We start from the raw sequence: 9,043 nt of genomic DNA, 5'->3' as shown, positions 1-9,043 counted from the left end.
GATGGTTTATTTTAATGATTACGCCCAAATTACTGTCTGGGAGCAGCCACAGCTCGTGGCTCCTGCTCTGTGGGTGACATTTTCCTTTCCTGGTGGGCTTTTCTGATGGCTCTGCAGGCAGGGACGGGATCCCAACAGGCACCAGGTCAGGAGTCACCCTTGGCCCTGGGGCTGCTGGTGGGGCTGAGGGCACTGGGACAGCCCTGGGAAAGCTCAGTCCCTCTGGGGGAAGCAGGTGCAGGTGGAATGAGGGCACTTTGGTGCAATAGGGGCTGGGAGCAGTGTCTGCTCTGATCCTGGTGGGATCTTCCATGATCCCAGGTCATCCCACCTGTCTGAGCATCAATCCCTGCTCCTTTCTTCTCCAAGGATCAATTCTTTCCCTCATCCTTTTTCTTCCATGAAATGAAGTTTCCAAACCTAGGTCTAGCCCATGGGAACAACGAGTTTGGCTTAAAGAGCATCTCCCAGTGCACAGTGGGCCAGGAAGCCTCTCCAGGTGATGGGATCCAAATGGATCTTGAAGCCTTTTGATTCCCAGTTCCTGCACAGCATTGTGTCTTGTGTCCCACATCTTCCCCATCCCTGGAAGTGTCCAATGATAGGGCTTGGAGCAACACAAACTAGTAGAATGGGATGAGTTTTGAGGTCCCTTCCTACCCTAACCATTCCATAATTCCATGATTAGATGCTGGAGTTGGGCCCAAAAATCCCTCTGCCTCAGAAAGGTGCAGAAGGATGATGGTTCAGGGTGAAAACCGCCTTTAATTCTTGGGACAAGCAGTGTGGAACCCTATTTTTCACTGGGACACTGCAGCCACTCTGCTTTGAGATGGATGAGGGTTTTCCAAGTGCTGTGTCCTTCCAGCAGGATGGGTTTGACTTGCAGGACACACGGGATGTGTTGGAAGAGGATTCAGCTTCTCCTTTCAGGGCTGAAGCTCCTGTTGGCCCACCTGGTGAGCAGAGGGCCCAGGGGAGTTCTGTGGAGGGGAGGAACTCTGGGGGACCCTGGTTTCAGTGCCCGTGGTGCTGCTCCTGGGATTTTTTGGTGTTTGTAGGGAAGGATCCTTTGGCTTCTCCCTCCTGGAGAAGGGAGGACCTGTCCCTAGCTTAGCATCTGCCCCCCTCGTTGCTGCCCCTGCTGCCTCCCAGCCCCGGGAGAGGCTGAGCTGACTCAGGCAGGTCCTGCTCTTCCTGATGTTCTCAGTGCTCCTCCTTGGGCAGGTATTTGCTTCAGCCTGGGATGGGCTGGTCCCCAAAACAGGGATTTTCAGCCTTCCTGGCTGACAGAAATCCTGCTGGAAAGGGACAGGGACAAAGGAAGGTGGGGATAAGGTGGAGAAAGGGATGAAGGGTCCAGCCCCATCCAGCTGCAGAGTGACCCAGGATCTCCCATTCCAGCCGTGTCACCGTGTGTGCTGCTTTGGGGGCTGAGGCTGGGAGATTTAAACCCTCACAGGGAGCCTTGAAGATGCTTCAACCCCCTTGGGCAAACCTGGGAAATCTGTAACCCTTCCCTGGGCACTGGGGGTTATTGCCAGAGCCTGGAACTCCAGGCTGGTTATTGGCTCAGTATGTTCAGGCAGAGTGGAACCATTTCTTTATCAAAGTGTTTATTAATATTGGTGTTTATTAATGAGGAATAAACTGGGAATCAGCCCCAAGGGATCTGAGTTGGAGGTAGAGCAGGACTGACGGAGCTCTGGAGGGAATGAGAGGGTGAGCAGGAGCCAGGTAAGGGAATTGTCCCTGGAACGGGAATTGTCCCTGGAATGGGAGCTGTGTCAGGCTGGTCATGCACGGCTGGGAATGGGATGGGACAGGGAATGGGACAGGGAATGGCCAATGCTGTGGGACAGGGAATGGCCACTGCTGTGGCCACAACGGGACAGGGCAGAGCAGCTTTTGGTTCTGCTGCTGGAGCCTCCCCAAGGTCAGCTCAGGTTTAAAGAAACAGAAGGAGGAGAGGATTTATTTTGTGAAATGTGTGGTTTGGTTTGTTTTATTCAGTTTGGCTGGGTGGGGCAGGCGTTTCCTGCTCCACTGGGGGCTGGGCTTGGAGGTTCCAGTTTGGGACTGGGCACTGCTCAGTTTGAGTTGGGGGCTTTGAGAGCCCCTTCCTTCAGCTCTGCCCTGTTCCCCCTCTGCAGGTCCCTCTGGGGAAGGGAAGGGGCCAGGCTGGGGACATGTCAGGGTGGGACAGAGGGGCTGGAGGAGGTCCATGGCCCTCGAAGGACAGTGCCCCGCCCCAGGTGGGCACAGAGGGGGAACACTGCAGCCACAGGGGTAGGGGACACTGCAGGGATGCTGCAGGGACAGGAGGGGGGCACAGAGGGGACACTGCAGCCCTTCCTCCGCTCCTCTCCTGCCCCATGCTGGGATTGGGCTGTGGGGGCTGGGAACAAGAGAATTCGATGCCAGAGTGGGGGTATTTGTGTACCCTGGTTTGGGGGGTGGCTGGGTGGAGCTCTGCCACCTTCCCAAGCTCCTTTCCGTCCCTGCTCCTGCTCTCACTTCGGTATTCCTTCTCTTACCTTCACCTATTCCTTCTCCCCCTCACTCCTCCCTTATCGTGTCCCACTCCCTCTCCCACCTCCTCTTTTCCTTGCTTTCTGCACCCGCCTAGAGCCGTCCACATCTCTTCCCTGCTTCCTTCTGGAATGCCAAAGGCTCTTTCTGATTTCTGGGTGAAACACGAAGCTGAAACTCGGCCCCGAGCAGGCGTCAGAGCCCAGGAATGTCCCGCGGGGCTGGGACGGACGGGACCTGCCCACGGCAGCTCCACTCCCGGGAGCCTTTGTTCCCACTCAGCTTTGGCTCACGGAGTTTCCAGGAAATGTCAGGAATTGCCAAAAAAGCCCCAAGCAGGGCTAAAGGTGGGTGTGAGTCCCCATTCCTGCGGGGATGCTGCTGGTTCTGCCACTGGGCAGAGGGGTTGGGTGGTCGTGGCTCCAGCCACGGATCCACCTCTGGGTGCTGGAGCTGCCCCAGCAGCGTCTCCCTGATGGCATCAAACACCGGAATCCTGGAATGGGAAGGGACATCAAGGCCCATCCAGTGCCACCCCTACCGGTGGGGTCTCACCTGACGGGGCAAAGGGGCAGAACCCCCTCCCCTGCTGCCCACGCCGGGGGTGCTGAGGAGCTGAGGCGGCTCTGCTTCATCTCTGAACCCTCTTTTTTCACCTGAAATTACCCCAAAGTCCAGGAATGGATTTCCCAGGGAAGCTGTGGCTGCCCCTGGGTCCCTGGGTTGGATGGGGCTTGGAGCACCCTGGGATAGTGGGAGGTGTCCCTGCCCATGGCAGGGGTGGCACTGGATGGGCTTTAGGGTCCCTTCCAACCCAAACTATTCCATGAATCTCCAGCTCTTTCTGTTGTCCATCCTCTTCACTCCGGGCTGTACTGGGAGCCTGGAGGTTCCCAGTTCCCTCTGCCACAACCAGTCCTGTTACTTTGGCAAATGGCTTCTCCTTTCCCAACATCCCACTAATAAAAAAAGCAGGAATGAGAGGCACAGGGAGGATTTACAGCTTGGTGTATCCCAATCTCTGCCGAGTAAATGACTTCATTCCCTTCAGCAGCACCGAGATCCACCTCCGATCCTGACGGGCTCTTGTGTCATTTTAATGAGGCTTTTGTTTGCTCTGGGTGTCACTCCCAGGCTCTGGAGCACAAAGAAGCGTCTGCTGCTGTGGCTTCTTGGAGCCTCTGGCTCTTCTGGAGCTGTGGGAGGTTTAGGAGCCAGCTCCCTGTTTTGCAACAGGTTCTGTGCATTCAATGCATTGTGATCAGCTTTTTTTTTTTTTGGGTTAGAAAAGGGCCTGTGACATCCTAGTGACAATTAGAGGAGGATGTTTGCATCTGGAATTGCAGGAGCATCCTTTTGGGGATTTGTGGTCAGAGAAATCCCAGCCTGCAGCGGCTCCTCTCCCAAAATCTGTGTAGCAGCAGGAACTTTAGGGGTGGGATATCTCTGGGTATGGGTTTTTTTCCCTGTGAGGATTTGGGCTCATCCACAAACTGGGAGCAGATGGTGGTGAGAGTGGGAGAAGGGATAGTGCCACTGGGACAACATCTGGTGGGCTCAGGGTGGCAGCACCTCAGCTGGAGAACCAGGGCCTTGTGCCTGTAGTTTCCAGGGCTACATGCCCAAATCACCAGGAAAAAGGTCTATTTTTTTCCCATTTTTTTCCTGGCCACTTATGGGAATTGGATCCATCTCCCACTTTTCCCCTCGTGCTACCAGAACCTTTCTGGTTGTGTAAAACAGGCGTTTGGCCATGGCCAGACCTCACCACAGCATCACAGGAGTGCCTTGTCCTGCTTCCTAAATCATGGAATGATGGAATTGTTGCAGTTGGAAAGGCCTGCAAGATCAACCTTGGACCAGAGCCCACAAACCCGTGTCCCCAAGTGCCACATCCACTCTCTGAAAACTTCCTGGGATGGGGCCTCCACCACTGCCCTGGGCAGCTGTGCCAGGGCTGGACAGCCTTTTCCATGGAGACATTTTCCCAAATCTCCCACGCTGTGGTGCAGGGCTGAGTGCCAGCCCTGGAATTCCTGCAGAGGGGCTCTCTTGGGGCTGGTGGGTTCCTGGAGCTGCCGCCCATCCTGATGCACCTCGGAGGGGAATTGGGCACCGAGTCTGTGCCCTGGGCGGGTTTGGGGCCAGGGGTGCAGGCTCAGGCCCCAGCCAGCACCCAGAGGCAGAGGCAGGACTCTCCTGTGCTGCTCCTGGCCCCAGGAGGCTGCGCTGACGTGGCCCGAGGCCTGTGGCTGTCCCCACGTGTGTGACGTGTGCCAGGGCCACCTGTAATCCCTGTAAAGTCAGAGACCAGGGCTGAGTCACCCCCAGTTTTAACTCCTGGGCTCAGATTCTGAGGTGCTGAGTCACACCCAGAGCGCTCAGGGAGCTCATCCTGCCTCGCAGGGGCTGTTCTGGCCCGGGTTTTGGGTGACAGAAGCTCTTCCCCGCACTGAGGAGCTCGAGCCCATTCTCAGCATGGAATTATGGAGTGGTTGAGTGGGAAGAAGGTTGAAGCCCATCCAGTCCCACCTGTGCCATGGCAGGGACACCTCCCACTGTCCCAGGCTGCTCCAAGCCCCGTCCAGCCTGGCCTTGGGCACTGCCAGGGATCCAGGGGCATCATGGAGAACTTTTTCACTGTTTGTCCCTGTCTCGTTTTGCTCCTGTGGGAGGTGGGAAGTGGCACAGGTGGAGCTCGAGGCTGGAGCTGGCTTTGGGATGCAGGTGGGTGTGGGTGTGAGGCTGGAGGAGGGTTCCAGGTGTGGCCCCTGCTCCATGGAATGCTGGACCTGCTCATCCCTCCCCTCCCAGGGTGGCATCGATGTCCTCGGCAGTGTGGGCGGGTCCAAGGCAATTATCATTACAATTATAATTATTGTTGTCAGCGCTGAGTGCATTGATTAGGAGGGGCCCAGACAGACAGACAGACAGACGGGCCCCACCTCTGCTCCATCAGCACCAGGGCTGGGCTGCAGCAGCTCCAAGGCTGCAATCCTGCCCTTTGCTCCCACTCTCCTTCCTGATTCCAGGTCTCCACCCCGGAGAAGACCAGAGCAAAGGAACGAATGGCACCTTCCTTCTGGAAGCTTCCGACTGTCATCTTTGGGTTCAGTCTGGCCCTGGAGCAGCTCCTGCTGCTGAGATAAAAAAATCCCTGACTGGGGTGACAGGTGGGAAGGCTGAAATCCCAGATTTGGGAGCTGGGTTCTCCCAGTTCTGTAGGAGGAGAACCCCCTGTGAGCCGGGCTGGCCCCTCGGAGGCAGGGATAACTCAGGGGTTACAGCAGTTGTAAAATCCTTGTAAAATGTTCTTTGTTTGCTCTGCTCCCATTCCTCCAGAGCAGCCAGTGACTCACGGGGTGGAGGCGTTGCTCCTTCCCCCAGCCCCTCTGCTCTCCTGCTCCTTCTCCTGCCCCAAAGTGGGCTGTGGGTTCTCATCTTGGAGCTGTTTTGGGAAGCTCCTTCAACCTCCCGTTGTGACCAGTCAAATCTCTTAAATTTCTGAGGCATTTAAGAAATGCGTAGAAATACAAGAAACACATAGAAAACATTTGGGGTGAACAAACCCTGTTTGTTCAGACAAATCTGTTTGATTTTGCCAGAGATCCTGGAATTCCCTCCTGGTGGCAGAGGGTGAGGAGCAGCTCCATCCCGTGTCCTCCCTGGGGCGAGGATGGCACTGGATTCTATGGGAGATGTTGAGCCCCAAGTCCTTGCCCACCATTTCCTTTGCCAAGGGCTGCACAAACAGAATTGGGGTGGCTGCTGATGGGAACTGAACGTTCTGGGGGCAGTGAGACCCTTCCAGGATCCTTCCTGGATTCCGAAATGGGATCCACTGGTGCAAACTGGCTTTGCATCATTGACTCTGCCCAAGGAGAGGGAAGAGGGCTTTGATAAGAGCGTTTTTGGGATGACTCTGCTGGATCATCTCCCTCCTTGCTCTGCTTCTTGCACCGTTCCCTCCGACCTGGGCAGGACTCAGGCCCCAGACATGCAATCATCCTGAGCTCTGCCATCCTGGGTTTATTCCAGCTCCCATAAACTGATGTTCCCTCAGGGTGACCTCGCAGTTTCCATCTGCTTGGGAAAGGCCACCTGAGCTTGGAGCCAACAGGGGCAGGGACATGGGAGGAGCTGCTGAGGCCACGTGGGATCCCGGCAGGGACAAGTCCAGCCAGGGAGTGGTGGGGACATGGGACCATCAGGGATGGTCCAGGAGCATCCTCACCTTGGGAAGGTTACCAGGAGAAATATGGATGGAGAAAGGAGAATTTCCTAATGATTCTGTGTTTTGGGGCAGATCAGCCTGGATTGTGTCACTTCAGGAAAGACCCTGAGGGGCTGGGGTGAATTCAGAGATGGGAACAGGGCCAGGGAAGGGGCTGGAGAACTCCCAGGGGATCTGGGGCACTCAGCCTGGAGAAGAGGAGGCTCGGAGACCTTGTGGCTCTGCACAGCTCCTGACAGGAGGGGACAGCTGGGGCAGTGTCAGGCTCTGCTCCCAGGGAACAGGGACAGACAGGAGGAGAGGGAACAGCCTCAGGCTGGGCCAGGGGAGAATCAGGTTGGACATCAGGAGGGATTTGCCCATGGGAAGAGTGTTGGCCATTGGAAGGGGGGGTTTGATGTGCCCATCCCTGGAGGTGTCCAAGGAAGGACTGGATGTGGCACTCAGTGCTCTGGGCTGGTGACAAGGTGGGGATTGGGCACAGCTGGGACTCGATGGTCTGGAAGGGCTTTTCCTGCCTCAGGGATTCTGGGATTCTGTGTGTCTGGAATCTGCTCTGTCCCTGGGAGGATTTGCAGTTTCCACCAGATCACCCCCTGGAACCTGAGCAGACCAAAGTCAGATGGAATTTTGTGAGGACAGGAGTTTTCCATCCATGTGTCTTTTCCAGAAAAACTGAGCCCAGCAGTCCTAGCGCTGGCAGTTTCACCCAGCGCTGAGAACTGAAGTTTTAATTTCTTTGTTTGTTCTTCCTTAAGGTTTTGGCTGTGGGATGGACTCTTGACTTTCATGTCAAAATTATGCAGGTGATGATGATTATCCATAATTATAACTATATTTATCCGTATTCCTTCAGGTTTTCTTGTAATCACAAGGTCTTGTAATTTGGGCGAAAGGGAAAAAAACAGCTTTAAAAGGGGAAAATAACAGCTTTAAAGGGGAACGCGTCTCGAGCTGTTTATTTTTTAGCATCAGTCTCATTACATGCTTATGACAATGGGAAGATGCCAGCAGCTCACATTCCACGCAGCAGACCAAGAACTTAATGTTACAACTTACTTTAAAAGCTTTTTGACCAATCACACAAAGCAAAAGCATATTGACAGTAGTTCTATCCAACCACTATAAGCACACGTGCCTTTGGTTAAAACAATGCTTGCTTAGTTCAAATACAATACCTGCTTGTAAGCCTTAAGATACAATGCACAGAGCTCCATTATTAAGCTTAAAACTTCCTAATATCTCACTAGATATACTTTTCTGCAACTTAGGGAGTTATTCTAGCCAAGCATTAACAACACTGACCATTGTTCTATTTGTCTTTACTTTCTACTTCTTGTATAATTTTTCTGCTGACAAATCTTATGGCTGCTGCTGAGCTCTGATCACACATCTGCTGCCTCTGAAGCCTTCCTTTTGCATCTTTCCCAAAACCCTCTGATTTTAAGGATTGCCACAACTGGGATACCTTCCCCATGTGTCAGGCCACGTTCCATGTCCCCGGGAAGGATCCCTGGGAAGGATCCTGGGCTGGGCTGGATTTCCTGGTGTGTCCAGGAGCTCCTGGCAGTGGGCAGAGCGGTGGGGGTGGAAAAGCTCCTCTGCAAAGAGGGCATGAGGAATGTGGATCTCCACACTTGGGGGAAGGGCAGCCCCATCGCTGCACTGAGCACCTGGAAGGGGCTGGAAGGAGAGAGTCCAGCATGAGGAGGGGTGCAACTTGTACACAGAATCATGGAAAAACGTGAGATAGAAGGGTCTCATGAAGATTATAGATCCCAACTCCTGACTCTGCACAGGACACCCCAAAATCCCCCCAATCCTAAAATCCCAATCCTGACCACACTGTCCAAGTGCTCCTGAAGTTCTGCCAGCCTTAGGGCCGTGACCATTCCCTGGGGAGCCTGGGCAGTGCCCCAGCACCCTCTGGGTGAGGCACCTTTTCCCAATATCCAACCTGGCCCTCCCTGGCACAGCTCTGAGTCCTGCCCTTGGTCCCAGTTCCTGCTGGTGCTGGTGACTGGTTTTGTGCTGTATCCAAACATTTAGGATTTTGGCTGATAGCCCTTTTGGGTTGCAGCAAACAGAAGTTGTGGGCAACTCTGAACTCCAAGAGCCATTTCCCAGGGATGGATTTCATGGCCAGCAGCTTCCAGGAGTGGCCAAGAGCGGAGCCAAGACATTCCCAGCCTCAGCAGGGTGGGCAGAGCCAGAGGAGAGGTGAAATGCAGCTCCTGGAGGGAATTAGGAGATTGTGGGAAGCTTTGGGAACACAGC

The sequence above is a fragment of the Taeniopygia guttata genome, chromosome 29 (genome assembly GCF_048771995.1).
Source record: "Taeniopygia guttata chromosome 29, bTaeGut7.mat, whole genome shotgun sequence".
Classification (NCBI taxonomy): Eukaryota; Metazoa; Chordata; class Aves; order Passeriformes; family Estrildidae; genus Taeniopygia; species Taeniopygia guttata.
The sequence above is the reverse complement of the archived record's forward strand: the minus strand, read 5'-3'. Positions refer to the sequence as shown.